The sequence below is a fragment of the Haliotis asinina genome, chromosome 2, assembly GCF_037392515.1.
Source record: "Haliotis asinina isolate JCU_RB_2024 chromosome 2, JCU_Hal_asi_v2, whole genome shotgun sequence".
NCBI classification, from domain to species: domain Eukaryota; kingdom Metazoa; phylum Mollusca; class Gastropoda; order Lepetellida; family Haliotidae; genus Haliotis; species Haliotis asinina.
In genome coordinates this window covers 88702275-88720271 of record NC_090281.1, presented here as the reverse complement: position 1 = coordinate 88720271, position 17997 = coordinate 88702275, and the positions used below count along the sequence as shown (strand labels likewise).

Genomic DNA, 17997 nt, shown 5'->3' with positions numbered 1-17997 from the left:
AAAGTATACCTAAGCAAGCTACTTAGTGAGTGAGTGAGTGAGTGAGTGAGTGAGTGAGTGAGGTCCATAGCCTGTCAAGATGGCACTATTGTAACCATCTAATCCTGGTCCCAACACACGTGGGACACTATCCTGCTCATAAATTCCCCGTGTCGTGTTGTGTTAAAAACAACATACGTTTGATGAATTATATATTATGAAAATCCATTCGCATTGATCTGTGAACATAATACTGAACTATGTTAGCTTTAAGTGCCTGTGGAAATGTCCAACTATTTATAAATTAAAATGTTTGCTCTGTGCAACTCCGCACAATTTATCAGTATCTTTAACCAACTTTCAAACATGACAACTGTCCGTTTGAATGCCACAATGGACACACGGTGTAGAATGTTATGAAAATATGTGCTACATGAAATCCAGTTACGCCGTAGCGCGACCTTTACATCAATAAAACTGTAGGAGCAGAACACATTTAAAAACGACGATGACTTACTGGGGCGACCGTGAAGACGACAATGTCTCCTCGGGGACAGGAGAACGTGTAGGAACATTCGAACAGGATGTCGTCACCATTGTCGACGAGTGCTTCCCCAAATTCATGGAAGGTCTGTGGTTCATTCATCCGTCGCATTTTCCATTACCCGTTATGTTCGTTCGGGTTTAGGTCTTGGGAACAAGAAACCATTCCATGACATTAGTGAGTCAGTTTAGTTTTACGACGCACTCAGCAATGTTCCTATATGGTATTCTAAACTTACCACATATTCAAGAGTTACATGGGACCTATGTTGGATCCACAAACTATATACTGTCTGTTATATCAAGGGCAACTGCTCCGACGGATTCAGTGATTAAACGTGGTACGTTCACATTGCCCATTGATGAATGTTCCTGTTTATTATTGCATTTGTAATGTACTTGCATTCAGAACAGTCTCCAAGTATGCTTAAACAACCAACATGCCCCTGCCGTGTGTATGCCACGGGATATGTCAGTTTGCTAATGTTGTTAGGAATACATGACTGTGCAATATTAGTTATATTATGCATACACGGATGTAAAACTCCATGTGCTGTATTTCAAATTGTGTTTGGTATTATATATTTTGTATAAGGGTCAAAGCACTTTACACATTTGAAACTGGTGGACGTATGACAAATGAACTTAAGCAATATTACTGTATCATCTGTCATACGAAGACGTGTGAACAAATGCAATATGAATCAAATTGTTTGTGTCCTACTTCTCTCCAGTTGTTACAGACAATAGACAATACTTTCGTCAGGCTGGTTCTCATGCATCTAGACGGACGTGCACATTGTGCATACCAATTAATAACCAGATTATTCAAGAACAGAACAAATCTGAATGTGTTTCTTGCATCGTTACACAAATCTTCCATCAGCGACCTCGGAACATTCGGCTTATTAACTGAAACTATTGACCCTCGCACCCTCCAACATGAAACATTTCACCTACATATTTTAATATCAAATGGTATCGAGTGAATATCACACTAACCTACAGTGTCGTGTTCGCGAAAGATACTATCGCTGGGATGTACGTCAGGGACACTAGAAGCTTGCTGTCTTTGTTGATAATATTGATGAAACTAGGATATTGGGGCAGCTTAATGAGGAAAAGTCTAAAATGGAAGATCACAAAGGTAATTAACGTTTGTAATGTATTCATTATATATCATAAAGGGTTTTTCTTCAAGGACACAGATGACGAATTACGAAAGACCACCAGCTGTTGAATTGCTCGACTTGTCCGTATTGGAATGAGGCTTCGTTCCGTATACTTCAGATGTTTGTGTGGAACATCTCTAGAATCGAACTCTACTGTTCTTGCATGCATTCAAAACATTATGACACTGGTTTATTACAATCACAGATCTGTAGCCATGGCAACGTAATGTGTTTGTAATGTTTTTGTTTCCATTGCGTCATCGGTTGTGCAAGGCTTTTCTGTAGACAGTAGGGAGTGAGTGAGTTTAGTTTTATGCCGATTTCAGCAACATCCCGGCTCTATGGCGGCGGTCTGTAAATAATCGAGCCTGGACTAGACAATCCAGTGACCAACAGTATGAGCATCGATAAACACAATTAGGAACCGATGACATGTGCAAACCAAATCTTCGAACCTAACCACCTGATCCCTCTCTTACGACCAACATGGGTTATTGAAGATCAGTTCTAACCCGGATCTTCAGGGGACTTACCCGGGTGTAAGAACTGATTAGCAGGACTGTACAATGTGATGAACCTCACAATCTGGATTGATGCAACCGTATAAACTGACAGTCCATCAAATGTGTGTTGGTTCCCACAGAGCATACAGATCGCCATGCTGTCCCTGCAATACCAAACAGCGGGATCCAAGGTTTCATTTGTGAGCACCAACTATCAGTGACTGGCGGTACAGTTGGTCTGCGTTGATCAAAGGCACCAAACCCAATGGTCGGAGTCGAAGTTCAGACATCCAATGTACGTGACGTCTTGTAGAAAACAACATCACCTGGTACAAGCCTCCGATATAAATAGACTTGGAGAGATACATACGTTGAGGGCGCCGATGTATTTTTAACACATCTTTAACACACAATAGTGACATTGTTATCGTTAGTACAAACTCTAATTGTTTGCGAAAGCCGCACAGAAGCCATAGCGTGCATCTGATAGTCTGTCTTACCTTACCTGAAACAAATGTATCCAAGTAAGCCCATGCAAGTCCAGATTAGGTGGCAAGTCTCTGGGCTTCTTATTATCATATTATGATTAGAATTTAGGAAATGGTTTTTTTCGGTAAATATGACATTTCAGAGACTAGATATTAGTCTATGTGTTTGATAGGTCGGTAATTGATTCTTTAAAAACATTCCTTGTTAGCATGTTTCAGAGGACATACACACGCTGCCACACAAACAGATCCCAAAGCACACCCGGTACCTTAGTTATTAGCAAAGGACGATGTCACATTGGTAGCAGAAAGATCGCTGCAAAGTTATAATATGCCGAGTCGAAGACACACGCTGCCACACATACGCACATAGGCGCGCGCGCACACACAGAGAATTAGAGGCGAATATCGGGGTCGGGAGGTCTGGCTCGCTGATTTGGTTGACACATGTCATCGTATCCCAGTTGCGTAGATCGATGCTCATGCTGTTGATCAATGGTTTGTCTGGTCCAAAGTCAACTATTTACAGACCACCGCGATACAGCTGGAATATTGCTGAATGCGGCGTTAAACTAAACTCACTGACTCACTGACTCACACACAGTCGTATATGGAACCTATTTCAGGTGACCTCTCACCGAACCTCTAATTCCACACCACCTTCCCATTTGGGATAGTCTGATTCTGTGAGTACCTCCAGCTAAGCCAACCGGACCACAACACCTTCCGACAAACCGCATCTGAGTGAACCTACCTATTTCTCACATATACACAGTGAACCATACAAAGAAAAACCTGCACTGTTACTACTGACACACATTGGGGGAACTCTGGAACATCCCACCGATGTAGATGCATGGCTTCAGAGTACTGTGTTCAAGTAGGCCACCAGGTGATGATAATGTGGACCAGAATAAGCCATGATGACAATACCGCCCGTCTAATCCAACAGGGGACCTGGGAAATACACTGAACATATCCTGTCAGACGAGACGTTCTGACTGTCATACTTATCAGAGATGGGTTACACACTCAGTGTCTGGTGTAGGTATTCTAATGGGAATACGCTCGCTATCCACTTCAACCCATTTACTCCAAATGCGAATCTGATTGTGTCGTGTTTATGAAATCTGGAAATGACAACGGATGGTTTTGTTGGGCGAGTTGAGTTGACTGATTTAAGAGGGTCTGTTGGGATAAGTGGAATTTGTGAGTTTGAATGGGATGAGTGAACTGGTGAGTTAGTTGTTGCGAATGAGTTGGATGATATGTGTAGGTTGAGTGAGATGAGGTGGACGAGGTGGGTGAGTCGAATGGAATAAGTGGGTTGTGTGAGTTAAATGAGATGAGTGCTGTGAAAGAGATGGGTGAGTTGAGTGAGTTGAGTGTGGTGGGTAAGTTAGTGGAGATGAGTGCGTTGAATGAGATGGGTGAGTTGTGTGATTTGATTTAACTGTGAGAAGAGACGAGTGGGGTTTGTAAAGTGATTGAGATGGGAGAGTTAAGGTGAGTGAGTGTGTTAACGTCACAGCGACAATACCTCAGCCATATCGTGAGTTGAGTGTGGTGGGTAAGTTAGTGGAGATGAGTGCGTTGGATGAGACGAGTGGGGTTTGTAAATTGATTTGAGGTGGGAGAGTTAAGGTGAGTGAGTGTGTTAACGTCACAGCGACAATACCTCAGCCAAATCGTGAGTTGAGTGTGGTGGGTAAGCTAGTGGAGATGAGTGCGTTGGATGAGACGAGTGGGGTTTGTAAAGTGATTGAGGTGGGAGAGTTAAGGTGAGTGAGTGTGTTAACGTCACAGCGACAATACCTCAGCCATATCGTGAGTTGAGTGTGGTGGGTAAGTTAGTGGAGATGAGTGCGTTGGATGAGACGAGTGGGGTTTGTAAAGTGATTGAGGTGGGAGAGTTAAGGTGAGTGAGTGTGTTAACGTCACAGCGACAATACCTCAGCCATATCGTGAGTTGAGTGTGGTGGGTAAGTTAGTGGAGATGAGTGCGTTGGATGAGACGAGTGGGGTTTGTAAAGTGATTGAGGTGGGAGAGTTAAGGTGAGTGAGTGTGTTAACGTCACAGCGACAATACCTCAGCCAAATCGTGAGTTGAGTGTGGTGGGTAAGTTAGTGGAGATGAGTGCGTTGGATGAGACGAGTGGGGTTTGTAAAGTGATTGAGGTGGGAGAGTTAAGGTGAGTGAGTGTGTTAACGTCACAGCGACAATACCTCAGCCATATCGTGAGTTGAGTGTGGTGGGTAAGTTAGTGGAGATGAGTGCGTTGGATGAGATGGGTGAGTTGTGTGATTTGATTTAACTGTGAGAAGAGACGAGTGGGGTTTGTAAAGTGATTGAGGTGGGAGAGTTAAGGTGAGTGAGTGTGTTAACGTCACAGCGACAAAACCTCAGCCGTATCGTGAGTTGAGTGTGGTGGGTAAGTTAGTGGAGATGAGTGCGTTGGATGAGACGAGTGGGGTTTGTAAAGTGATTAAGGTGGGAGAGTTAAGGTGAGTGAGTGTGTTAACGTCACAGCGACAATACCTCAGCCATATCGTGAGTTGAGTGTGGTGGGTAAGTTAGTGGAGATGAGTGCGTTGGATGAGACGAGTGGGGTTTGTAAATTGATTTGAGGTGGGAGAGTTAAGGTGAGTGAGTGTGTTAACGTCACAGCGACAATACCTCAGCCATATCGTGAGTTGAGTGTGGTGGGTAAGTTAGTGGAGATGAGTGCGTTGGATGAGACGAGTGGGGTTTATAAATTGATTTGAGGTGGGAGAGTTAAGGTGAGTGAGTGTGTTAACGTCACAGCGACAATACCTCAGCCGTATCGTGAGTTGAGTGAGTTTGATTAGTTAGCTGAGTTGGTGTTGGTGAGTGACATGGATTAATTGAGTTTCCAGCGTGACATGAGATGGTGAAATGGATTAGCTGAGTGACCTGAGTCAGTTGAATGAGTTGTGTGTTCGGTGAGGATGTTTAGTTCAGTGACTTGAGTCAGTTGAATGAGTTGGGTGTTTTCGGTGAGGAGGGTTAGTTCAGCAACTTGAATCAAATGAATGAGTTGAGCGAGTTGAGTGAGTTGAATGAGTTGAGTGTGTTTCGTGAGGTGGGTTAGTTTAGTGACTTGAGTGGGTTGAATGAGTTGAGTGTGTTCGATGAGGAGGTTTAGTTCAGTGACTTGAGTCAGCTGAATGAGTTGAGTGAGGTGGTTAGTTTAGTGACTTGAGTGAGGTGGATGAGTTTGGTGAGGAGGGTTAGTTCAGTGGCTTGAGTGAGTTGAATGACTTGAGTGAATTTGGTGAGGTGGGTTAGTTCAGTGACCTGAGTAAGTTGGATGAGTTGAGTGAGTTAGGTGAGTAGGGTTAGTTTAGTGGCTTGAGTGTGTAGGATGAGTTGACTTTGTTAGCTGAGGGGGGTTAGTTGAGTGATTTTGGTGAGGAGGGTTATTTCAATGGCTTGAATCAAATGAATGAGTTAGTGGTTTGGTGAGGTGATTTAGTTTAGTGACTTGAATGAAGTGAATAAGTTGAGTGAGTTCGTTGAGGAGGGTTAGTTCAGTGATTTGAGTGAGGTGGATGAGTTGATTGAGTTCTTTGAGAAGGGTTAGTTCAGTGACTCGAGTGAGTTTTGTGATGAGGGTTACTTCAGTGACTTGAATCGAATGAATGAGCTGCGTGGATTGGTGAGATGGGTTAGTTCAGTGACATGAGTCAGTTAGATGAGTGAGTTGAGCGAGGTGGGTTAGTTCAGTGACTTGAGTGAGTTTGACGAGTTGAGTGAATTTGGTGAGGTTGGTTATCTCAGTGACTTGAGTGAGAGTAATGCATTGAGTGAGTTTGGTGGGGAGAGTTAGTTCAGTGACTTGAGTGAGTTGGATGAATTGAGTGAGTTTGGTGAGGAGTGTTAGTTGAGTAACTTGAATGAGTTGGGTGAGTTGAGTGAGTTGAGTGAGTTGAGTGATGTGGGTTAGTTCATTGACCTGAGTGAGTTGGATGAGTTGAGTGAATATGGTGAGGAGGGTTAATTCAGTGACTTGTGTCAGTTGAATGAGTTGAGTGAGGTGCGTTAGTTCAGTGACTTGAGTGAGTTTAATGAGTTGAGTGAGTTTGGTATGGTGGGTTAGTTTAGCGGCTTGAATCATATGAATGAGTTGAGTGAGTTCAGTGAGGAGGGTTACTTGAGTCAGCTGTATGAGTTGAGTGAGTTTGGTGAGTGTTTTGGGTTTAGTGAGTTAGCAGAGTTAAGTGAGTGTTGTGGGTTGACTGAATGAGTTCAGTTAGTTGGGCGAGTCAACGATATCATATAGCAATAGTGAGATAGCCTTACGTAATAATCGGAGTGGAAAAAAAGCAAGGTATATGCGTGCGGTCGTATGTAACGCGTTTTCAGCCAACACCCTAATACAAAACAGTGCTAAAAGTGGTACCCCACACCTGCATTTCTCACACTTGTGTATCCTGCACTCGCAGTTCTCATGTATAGTGCAGATTCCTACACCAGTATTTCGCACTTGCGTTTACACTTCAAAAAACTATATACATCTGACTACAGTATCCTTGGCTATACCTGTCGCCTGTCTACCCGACACTATTATATGTGTAAATAACACCCTTCATCCATATCTCTCACAGTTTCGTACACCCGTGTCTGTCACGTGTGTCAACCGTATATGTTACTTGCATAGTATTTCTCACATGTCTCAGCACCCGCCACCCGTATTCCCCACATGTCTCCAGCACACTCCACCCGTATCTCCGACATGTCTCCAGCACCCTCCATTCATTTCTCCCACATGTCTCCAGCACCCTCCACCCATTTCTCCCACATATTTCCAGCACCCTTCACCCGTCCCTCTCCCACATGTCTCCAACACCCTCCATCCATATATCTCACATGTCTACAACTAGATACTGCAGAAGAAAACGCTTTGTGCCTAGTCACAATAACAAGCGTGAATTCTGTTTACACTGACCCCCTGTCTGTTCCTGCACCCACGCACGGTTCACCAGCTGCGTGCAGCTGAACCTTCTCCAGAACGATAAGCTACCAGTCGACGAAAACATCCTTGATGAAAATGAGATCACCCCAGTATTCACACAAACATGAAATGTTGGTTATTTTCATTTGTACTTTAATAGGACAAAGCGATGTAAGGATGCAACAGTTTCATTATAGACGATCTCTTCAATGTACTGCCAGAAGTTATGACGTAAAACAATGTGATTCCTCTTATCTACGATGGAGGGTCATAATTAGATAATTATGTGTAAGATAAAGGATATAGTGAGAGGGGTGACACCAAACACAGCAGAACAACACAAACTGTGCACTCAAGCACACCAATGTTCGTTTTCAGAATTACGTCCCTTGACAGTACTAGGATCCGTTGATCGTTGATCGTATGATCGAATCGTCTACTTGTCTATATGAAATGTGTGATACTGCAAAAAAATTGCAAACAGATGCGTTAAACACAACCAGCTGACTTATACCGATAGTAAGAGAATGTTAATTCGACATCCATGAAGCGTGCCTACATGCGAAGTCTTCGGCTTCAGTCGAGATTACTCTTTAGGAACTCCTGGGTAATTAGTGCTCCTAAGTCCTTCGAAACCTATGCTTGTCGTACTTCGTGAAATCGCAAATAGCTGCTTATGGTATCAGTCACTGGTTAAACAGGTTCAAACCAGTAATATATTACTGTCATACTGTTTGAGTATTGCTGTGTACAGTGTTTAACGGGCTACAAACTGACCACCCTGGCACTGGCTCTGTTTTTGATATGCTTAGAGTATATTCGTACTCGGACTTCATGCAGTCTGAACACTTTCACTCGACTAACTGGCAGAATATTTAAGATATCTAGTGTAGTCCTTTAATTTTGCTCAGTCTATGTACATGCATGCCCGATATGACACGTGAGCTAAATCAAACATGAAAAACCCGGTCAGGATTTGTACAAATGTAAAACGTTTCTTATGTTGACATTACGCAACACAAAACCGAAGGCCGTGTTTATTCAACAGAACAGACCCAGAATAAACTACATCATACAATACTATAGTCTTCTCCGAATGTAGGCGTGGTGGAGTTTGTGAGGAGTGGGGTGGGGTGGGGGTAGAGGAGGCCGGGACTATGCAGGGGAGCTCTGAAGTTCCATGGTGGTATATTAGGGGCGCTCAGGAGGGTTGGTCCGTGGTGCAGGTTTAGAGGGGTTTTAGGGAGAGTAGATGCATGACGTATACTGAATTGATGAGGAAAATGTGGGTGGAGGTGGGGAGGGGAGGGAGGTGCTGAGTGTATTGCACCAGGGTGATCGTGGTGGGAGGGGGTTTTTTTTGGAAGAGTAGATCCAGGACGTATACTGAATTGATGAGGAAAATGTGGGTGGAGGTGGGGAGGGGAGGGAGGTGCTGAGTGTATTGCACCAGGGTGATCGTGGTGGGAGGGTATTTTTTAGGAAGAGTAGATCCAGGACGTATACTGAATTGATGAGGAAAATGTGGGTGGAGGTGGGGAGGGGAGGGAGGTGCTGAGTGTATTGCACCAGGGTGATCGTGGTGGGAGGGGTTTTTTTAGGAAGAGTAGATCCATGACGTATACTGAATTGATGAGGAAAATGTGGGTGGAGGTGGGGAGGGGAGGGATGTGCTGAGTGTATTGCACCAGGGTGATCGTGGTGGGAGGTTTTTTTTAGGAAGAGTAGATCCATGACGTATACTGAATTGATGAGGAAAATGTGGGTGGAGGTGGGGAGGGGAGGGAGGTGCTGAGTGTATTGCACCAGGGTGATGGAGGTATTGATGAGGTGTGGATCGGCGTGAGTGGCGACTGGTAAGCCATGCACATGGAAATAATCCCCGTAGGAAATGAGACACTGTGATGAGGGTCGGTTGGGATTAAAGCTTTCGGGTTTTTTTTCGATTTCATATGTTCTAAATAATACATTTGTCGATATTAATTGATTCTCCTTGTTTGTTTGTTTGTGTGTGTATATGTGTGTGTGTGTGTGTGTGTGTGTGTGTGTGTGTGTGTGTGTGTGTGTGTGTGTTTGTTTTAAATAGAGGTCGTTAAGTGTCGCGACTTGGGAAATCGACTAGAAAGGAACAAGTAAGTGATACAGTACCGCTGTATGGCGAGACATGCAAGTCGATGACCGTTCCTTAATGTATTACCAGACATTTGAACATCCACGGCACCTCCAGTTATTTTAGGATCAGCAACGCACTGTCATCGACTCAGCACACTATATAATTCAGACAGCCGCCTCTTCAAGCAATTTCTACACTAGTGACCTTCCCGATCAAACATATGCTTGTGCAACCTCTACGCCTCGCTCCAAACAAAGCTTGCCAAATAATCAAACACAAATTTAGCATAATGTCATAATTATGTTAAGCTATCATGTCCGAATGCCCCGCAGTGTTGAGACAATGTAGACACGTTGATAGTTCAAGTTCCTCAATCGGAACATGGGTATTGATTAAGTCGACTTGTTATGTTCCCTGACCTGCCAAAATACAGTTTGACCCAGGTCAACATGACCTAGACTGCTGGCATCACTCCATACAGCCGAATCTTGTGTGCATTGTGTTGATATGATAAAGGGTGGGTGGCTTTTAAAAGATTGAAACGTTGATTTAATTTGATAAGGATTCAAATGATGATGATTTTCTCCCGTAAAATACAAAACTCAGACGGCTGTTGGTCCAGGATTATATATTTACATAACATATCCCGCTATCCTTCAAAGATAAATACATGTGTATATTTCATCTTGGAATGATTAATCAATATGTGCAGGTAATTAATTAATCAATGGCAACATTTATTTTACATTTACACTGTTAATCGATGAACCAGTGCACTAAATAATGTGTGTCTATATTACATTTATGCCTTTTAAATATGTAATCAATAAGTCATTGTACAAGTTAATAAAAATATTCTAAATTGCACTGTAGCGATCGATTCTACAATCTGTATCCTATTATGAATATGAATGTTGTACATAGGTACTCGTTAAACACTAATAATGACAAAAATAAGCGGAATTTAAGGCATGTTCGCAAAATCCAGACTCATAATATATATTTTAGCACTGTTAAATTAATCATATTTTGTAATGCTTTTATTAGCATTTTGGAATTTTGCACATAGGGTATTATTCAAAGGCAAAATCTGACCACCCCATTGGTTGGATCCCCAACCTCTTCTCAGTTCTATCCTTGAGTCAGGAGTGGGAAATAAGGCGGAAGCGTCTAACAGAGAAAAGCCTCGTTTAACTTTAGAGTGAATGAGTATGGTTTTAGGCCGCTATTTGCAAAACGTCCAGCAATATCAGAGCGCGGGACAGCAGAACTGGGTTTCAGTCATTGTACCCATGTGGGGAATCGAATCGGGGTTATCGTTGTTCCGAGCGAGCACTTTAACCATTAGGCTACCCCTACACCATGAAAAAACTAGAATTTCGTGCTTTAAAAATTGGTGCTATAACATTTTCTATTTCTCAATAATGGGATTAACAAAAATGCTTCAAAATTATATAAACCAGAAGGATTTAACCTTTTAAACCTAAAATCTATAGTTATAATGCCCATGCATGCATGTTCTCCTCGCTATATGGCTAAAACATTTCTCTCTCTCTCTTTCTCTCTCTTTCTCTCTCTTTATCTCTCTCTCCCGCGTAAAACTCAGCTCAACTAAAACTTTAGAAGCAAGGGTGCAAAGAGAAGTTTATAACATAAGGTTATAAAGAGTAAAAAATCCCCTCGTCCAAACTTTTGGGAAAAGAAATACGAGAAACAGGTATTTCTGTTTAAACTGGCCTGATACAAAGACGGGGAGTCGTGATGTGCCTGTGCACTCGTTGACGTTACATTTCTCTCTTTTTCTAACAAGCACACATCAACGAACGCAGACCACATACACGGCGCGTCTTCAGCACCATCTTAAACTCTGCTCCCACGCAGTTTTTATGGAGAAGGCACCATACCGTTCAAGAAGGAAATGTTTAGACATAATGCTTATCATTCATTAGTCGGTTTAAAAATCTTTGAAAATGATAAAAAATAGTGTTCCAGGTTTGTATGTGCTGTGATTTCTTCATTATATAACTGCCGGATGACTTGTGTTATCGACTTGGGACCACATACAGCTCTAATGGGTCGCTCACAAGTGTCTCAGTCACTTGAGCGCGTAATCGAAGCATTGTGGATATGTGCCTGATTGGTCACTGGTTTTGTCTATCAATTTCTTCATTTATTGAATCTACTGAATAAAACAATTCTAATATATTATCATGGTGAAGAAGTGATTTGACTGCGTTGTGTTTGACACAGAGATCCATTTGAAGATTGCATTGTTAGGGTTATACACAATTAATTATTTACAAGAATAGTTTTGACGGAACTGATCCCATTCTTGAATATGTCGTAAATTGTTGCCGTGGAAACAGCTGCTTGTGAAACTGGATATGTGTGCAGGTGATTGTGGCACAGGGCAAAGGGGCAGTTGTAGCATGTTTATGACAGACAAACAAAACATTCGGTATTATCCATTAATTCCCCATTGTGTTGTGGTTGTAAATGTGCCTTGCAATCTCCCTTTCTCCTTAGACTCGGAGCGCCGGTTTATCTGGCAGCTAGAGTTTTAGGTGATGTTGTCCAATTTAAACAAATTTCTGGGGAAATGTGCCTTGTATTTCCCGCAGCTTCTTTATAACACGGTTTGACGTTAAATATTAGCTCACTCACTCACTCACTCACTCGGTATAACAATAACGCAGGGTTAATTGTCAAAATTACACAAGGAAGAATGAATGAATTAATTAAGTTTTTGTGAATGAATGAATGAAGGAAGGAAGGAAGGATAAGTGAGTGAATGAAGGGGATTTAGTCTGCTTTCAGTTGCCTTATATACTGACAAAGGACTGTAAACATGTTTGGATCAGAACCCGGTTATATTCACAACCAGAGAACATGTACCCACTAGACTAGCCGGTCACAAAGACGCGCGATCAACGTGTGGACAGCGCGAACAGAGAAACAGTAATAATGATATACTGATGGGTGAGGGATGCTAATAGTATTGCCGTTGAACTGATCAGATAAACATTTGTATCCCCAATGATACATACTACCTTATGTAATTAGACCATTAAATTCAGACATGTTGTGTTTCTTACCTACATTCCACCGTTAGCTGACAACGCCATGTGAGCGTGTTCCCATCTGTTCAATTAGAACATGCCTCTACAAATGTCACGGTCTTCAGTGATGACTCCAAATACGTAATTAAGCTACCAATAGGATTACATTAATGTATTATACATAGTTCCCACCTTATTTTTAGTCATGTTTTCGTAATCCTTCAACATGGATGTTCGAATTGCACCGACTGCGCACGTCCGTGAGCGCTGTCCGGCAATAACTCCAGTCAAAAAACATAGGTCTATTAAGAGCTGCGCAATGCAATTACATGGATTAAATTGATTGTAGTTGCACCGAATCAGGCAAAGGTCTATTCGTGTCTAATGTTTATTGATTTAGCGTAAAACATTACATTTGACAAACAGACTCGGAATTTCATTGAATATTTACAAGAAAGAAATCGAAATACTGGCAAGTCCTTTAGCTATGAATAGCCAAAACGTCATTAAATTGAAAAGAATGTACATTTCGCTACAGATAGGTTATTTATATTAAAGCATACACAGAAGATCAGCTGTACCTTCGTTCTTGCGCCAGGTATTTATATAAAAGTCATAAGTATATGAGTGTTTGTGCGTGCGCGTGCGCGTGCACGTGCGCGTGAACATCAGGTTCACCGTATCGATATGTTTATTGCCTACAGTTTATAAATAAATACAAGCGAAAAACCCATTTCCATATTTTCATTGAGAGACATTTTAGAGGTTCTATAGGTGAAGGAAACCCACGTTCTGTGTAAAGTCAACTTTATTCCAATTAGTGCGACGTTTCTGTTATCAAGCAAGTTTTTCACCAACACCGATACGTCGTACACATTGCAATAAAGAAGCTGACTGTCAATAAATGTTTTGTTTTTGTTTTTTCCCTCATTTGTCGATATCACAGCAGTGTAAACCTTATCATGAATAAATAGATCCCTGTGAAATGCTGACAATACTCATCTGTGTGTCCGCAACGTGAGTTTATCCTACCGCTGGTGTCACGTCTCCAAAACACATGCACAGGCTCCTCAATGGATGTTCATTTTTGTCCCATTTGTTTTCTTATTGAAAGATCTGGGCTAGAATTGGTCTTCTGTAACCCAGACTTGTAAGAAGGGACTAACGGAATCGGGTGGTCAGACTTGTTGTAAGAGGGGACTAACGGAATCGGGTGATCAGACTTGTTGTAAGAGGGGACTAACGGAATCGGGTGGTCCGACTTGTTTGGCACATGTCACCGGCTCCCAAGTGTGTAGGTCGATGCTCATGCTGTTGTACCCTTGTGATGGTGTATAGAGTAAAGTTGCAATTCCAGTTGGGCTTTGTTTATGAATATGTTTTTACACAGGTTTAACAAATTTCTATGATTTATTCATAATAATGGATTATTTAAATATGCATTGCAGGAAGCAGGTTATCGTTTGTTTTTTTAGCCTTTAAAACAATAATATGCTATTTACTTACATCCTTTCAAATGATCAAAAGGCCCAAAACACACAAATAAATTTATGTCGTAAAACTACGATTCATTTAAGTGAAGAGTTACGTTAATAAATGTTCAGACAGAAGTTCAATAAAGACGTAGGTTTGAAAGTCGGCCATTATTAACCAAACCGAAAGTAACTTAGCACTGTTGATTACACGGCCCAATATTGTTACCAAAATCGATAATTTGATAGTATTACACACCTACATAAATTATTATGTCTGTAAGTATCGTTTACGAATAAATTAATATATTTTCTACGCAGGTATAAGTTTTGTTTGAATCATAAATATGAGTAAAGGCGTGGTTCTGACACGCTTCAGTCTGTTCGTGTTTGTTATTTGCCACGAATAGTGTACATCAAGTGTACATATATGCATGTCATTACCTATACGCATAGTTGAAGTGCCCCTAGTGGCGTGACTCATGGTGTTACTACAACGTAAAATACTTTGGATTCCAGGGTCTAGTCATATATACGGTTCACATAAGGTCACCCCGACTCAATGCCTACCACTCTATATGTCCATTAGTCAGTGTGTGAATCACACCCTCTGGAAATGCGGGTTTACCTCAGACACCTGTCCTAATCGACGCGAAATTACACCTCAATGCTTGCATGCTGCTTTCATTTGGTCTAAGGACGCATGAAATGAATTTAACATTTTCATTGAAATTGACACCATACCCGCACCTCTATATTCGATCTTTGTTGACATGTATGAACGGTACATTACAATCGATACTGAAATCAATCTTACTCGATGTCTCATTTCTGGCTCTCTTCCAAGAAATCTATTTTCACGGTTCGCGATATGATTCAAAGAACTGGGGACTGTTCCCACGGCCTTTTAGTGGTCAAGGGGAGATAACTCTAATACGTTTCGTTAACCCGTCGTCTCAGAAAGAATGTGACCTTGTGTCTCGAGCTACAAGGAAGTGAATAAAATGATTCTTTAACAATCTTAAGCCTTGTGAAAAGGGAGCTATGTTTAGCGATATCCCTTGAACTCACTGGGTGAGGAATGTCTCGGGGTTTAAACTATCCCTGTGGCATACATTCCTAAGATGTTTTTGTTGACGTTTTATTGTGTATGTTATCGGTAAAGCCTCGGTCTTGCATGAACCTTGACATTAATTACAAAATGTTACAAAATGCCTTCGTAAAGTAGAACATGAACCTGGCGTGTATAGACACGGTCAGACAACCTACATCTATCTCCGTGGTAAATATGCACATAGCGAGAAAACTAAACGGTGTCGATACGAATTTATAATGTACACATGTTAAGTGAGGCAGTTCGGAGCAATTTAATTGGAACTGCTGATTTAAAGTATTTTTGGAAAAAATACAATATTTACTTTTATTTTTTTATAAGCATAACAGTCAGGACAACTTTACCATAAATCGCTTTATTTGGTATCGATATGATTTTTTTAAACGTTTTATACTCAAGACTTCTCTTAAGATCATGTTTCGTATAACTTCTATCATTATTACATTGCAGATTGTTACAATGAGTGAGTGCAGGAGTGACTAAGGTTTTACGTCGGTTTAGCCATATTGCAGAAATCGGCTTGACACATTGTGCCCAAGTGGGGACCTCCAGGGTCCTCAGACTCAAGAGTGAAAGCATTAACCACCGGGCTACTCCCATCGTCCCTTCAGACTTTCATAAGATTGTACAATCAGTGCCTACGGTAAGATCTGTAACTGACCTTTGATGGTGTTGGTTGCTGTTTGTGATGTGGGGTGTTATTGTCGGATGCAGCGGACGTGGGGTGTTGCTGGCGGGTGTAGCTGACGTGGGGTGTTGCTGGCGGGTGTAGCTGACATGGGGTGTTGTTGGCGAGTGTGGCTGACGAGGGTTGTTATTGGCGGGTGTAGCTGATGTGGGGTGTTATTGGCGGGTGTAGCTGACGAGGGTTGTTATTGGCGGGTGTAGCTGATGTGGGTGGTGTTGGCGGGTGTAGCTGATGTGGGTGTTGTTGGCGAGTGTGGCTGACGAGGGTTGTTATTGGCGGGTGTAGCTGATGTGGGGTGGTGTTGGCGGGTGTAGCTGACATGGCGTGTTGTTGGCGAGTGTGGCTGACGAGGGTTGTTATTGGCGGGAGTAGCTGATGTGGGTGGTGTTGGCGGGTGTAACTGATGTGGGGTGGTGTTGGCGGGTGTAGCTGTTACGTTGGATTATAGTGTTTGCTGTAACTACTCGTAGGCTGCTTTTGTTCCTGGAGTTGGATGATGTGGTTGCTGTTTTGCAGATGCAGTCATCGATGTAAGCGGTGAACGCGGGTCGCGGTGACTCTGACCGTATCATCCCGCCAGTCAACATCCTTCTCAACCTAAGCTTATTATCATGTAAATAGTCACGGAAACTGTGCATAATTCGCTTGTGCTAAAGTTGTGTCACTGACGTCCTTCCTCACACGCCGCCCCGACTACATTCAACAAAGTTGTTTGCTGTTGCCATGAAATGTGTTCTGAGACCAGGGAAATGCCACACACTTTCTGAGGGTATATACGTGATGCGGCTTATTGTTATCTATTCTTACATAGACTGGATATAATTCAAGGCAATGTCTTAAACTGACCCACTGCTATATGTTTTCTTACATCGTAAACTATTCCAATTTAATTTATCTGTGTTTTTTAGTTTCCCTCGTGATAATAAAGTCTATCCTTTCTTACCGTATTAGTAGATCTTCAGGCTTAGATATATCTTGCCATCATCAAAGATGTAACACGTTCCATACAACAACAATATTTGCTAGAAATATTTACTCAGCAGGTAACAACCTGGAGGAAGAGTGTTTTTAAGGTAAGACAGTCAGGCCATATGTGCTGCCCCTTAATAAAAACATCATATCTGATTAAAGTAACCGACAACCAATCAACCAGCGGCTACATCAAAGTCTGTCCTGTACAAACATACGGACGTTGTAGTGACTGCAATCACTAATCAGCAGCACACAGGAAGGGGCCATTAATAGAAAACATCATCAAAAGATTTACCCATTGTTTGGTTATGGAACAATAAATGTATTCAACTGGGTCTTGCTATTCACTGATTTTTAGTGCAAATCGATAGTTTGGATCAAAGAGCAAAGATTAACGTTCTCGGAGAAAGATGAAGGAACGGAAGGAAACATATTTTAATCTTTTGTTTGGATAGAAATGTTTGTCGTTTGTAAAAAAATGGTTTCAGAAGTAAGACTGTGACCGGAGACAGAAACATTTGGAGGACAGCAATGCACAAAGTCGTACAACCTGTGGTTGTTGGGGGAGTAAGATGGGCAATGAATGTGTGAGCAGGCATTTTATGTCGCATCATTAGCTACTGATTGTCCACAAAGGCAGCAGTGCCAGTAGTTGCCGTAACACAATATGTTGTTGTGGTTGTAGTAGAGGTGGGGGCGGCTCGCAACAGCGATCTAGTCTTTGGCGTTTTTATCCAGTTTGGAACCCCAAACAATTACACAATATAACAACTGCAACGACATCATGTACTAGAGAGGAGTCTTGACTAGGGAAATATAATTGTGCTACCACCAAGAAGTATGGGAACACCGTATAATTTGATTTTTACCTGTTAATGTAAACGTGATGAGGTCGTTTATACCCTAACGTAAATGGAA

At 42.0% G+C, this 17997-nt stretch overlaps 1 long non-coding RNA gene across 1 annotated transcript; it reads left to right on the top strand.

Moving 5' to 3' along the window:
* The first annotated feature begins 1549 nt into the window (after positions 1-1549).
* Positions 1550-17414, top strand: LOC137272978 (uncharacterized). Its single transcript, XR_010956116.1, has 3 exons — positions 1550-1669; positions 15870-16062; positions 16624-17414. It is a non-coding gene; the product is annotated as an uncharacterized lncRNA (long non-coding RNA).
* The last annotated feature ends 583 nt before the right edge of the window (positions 17415-17997 follow it).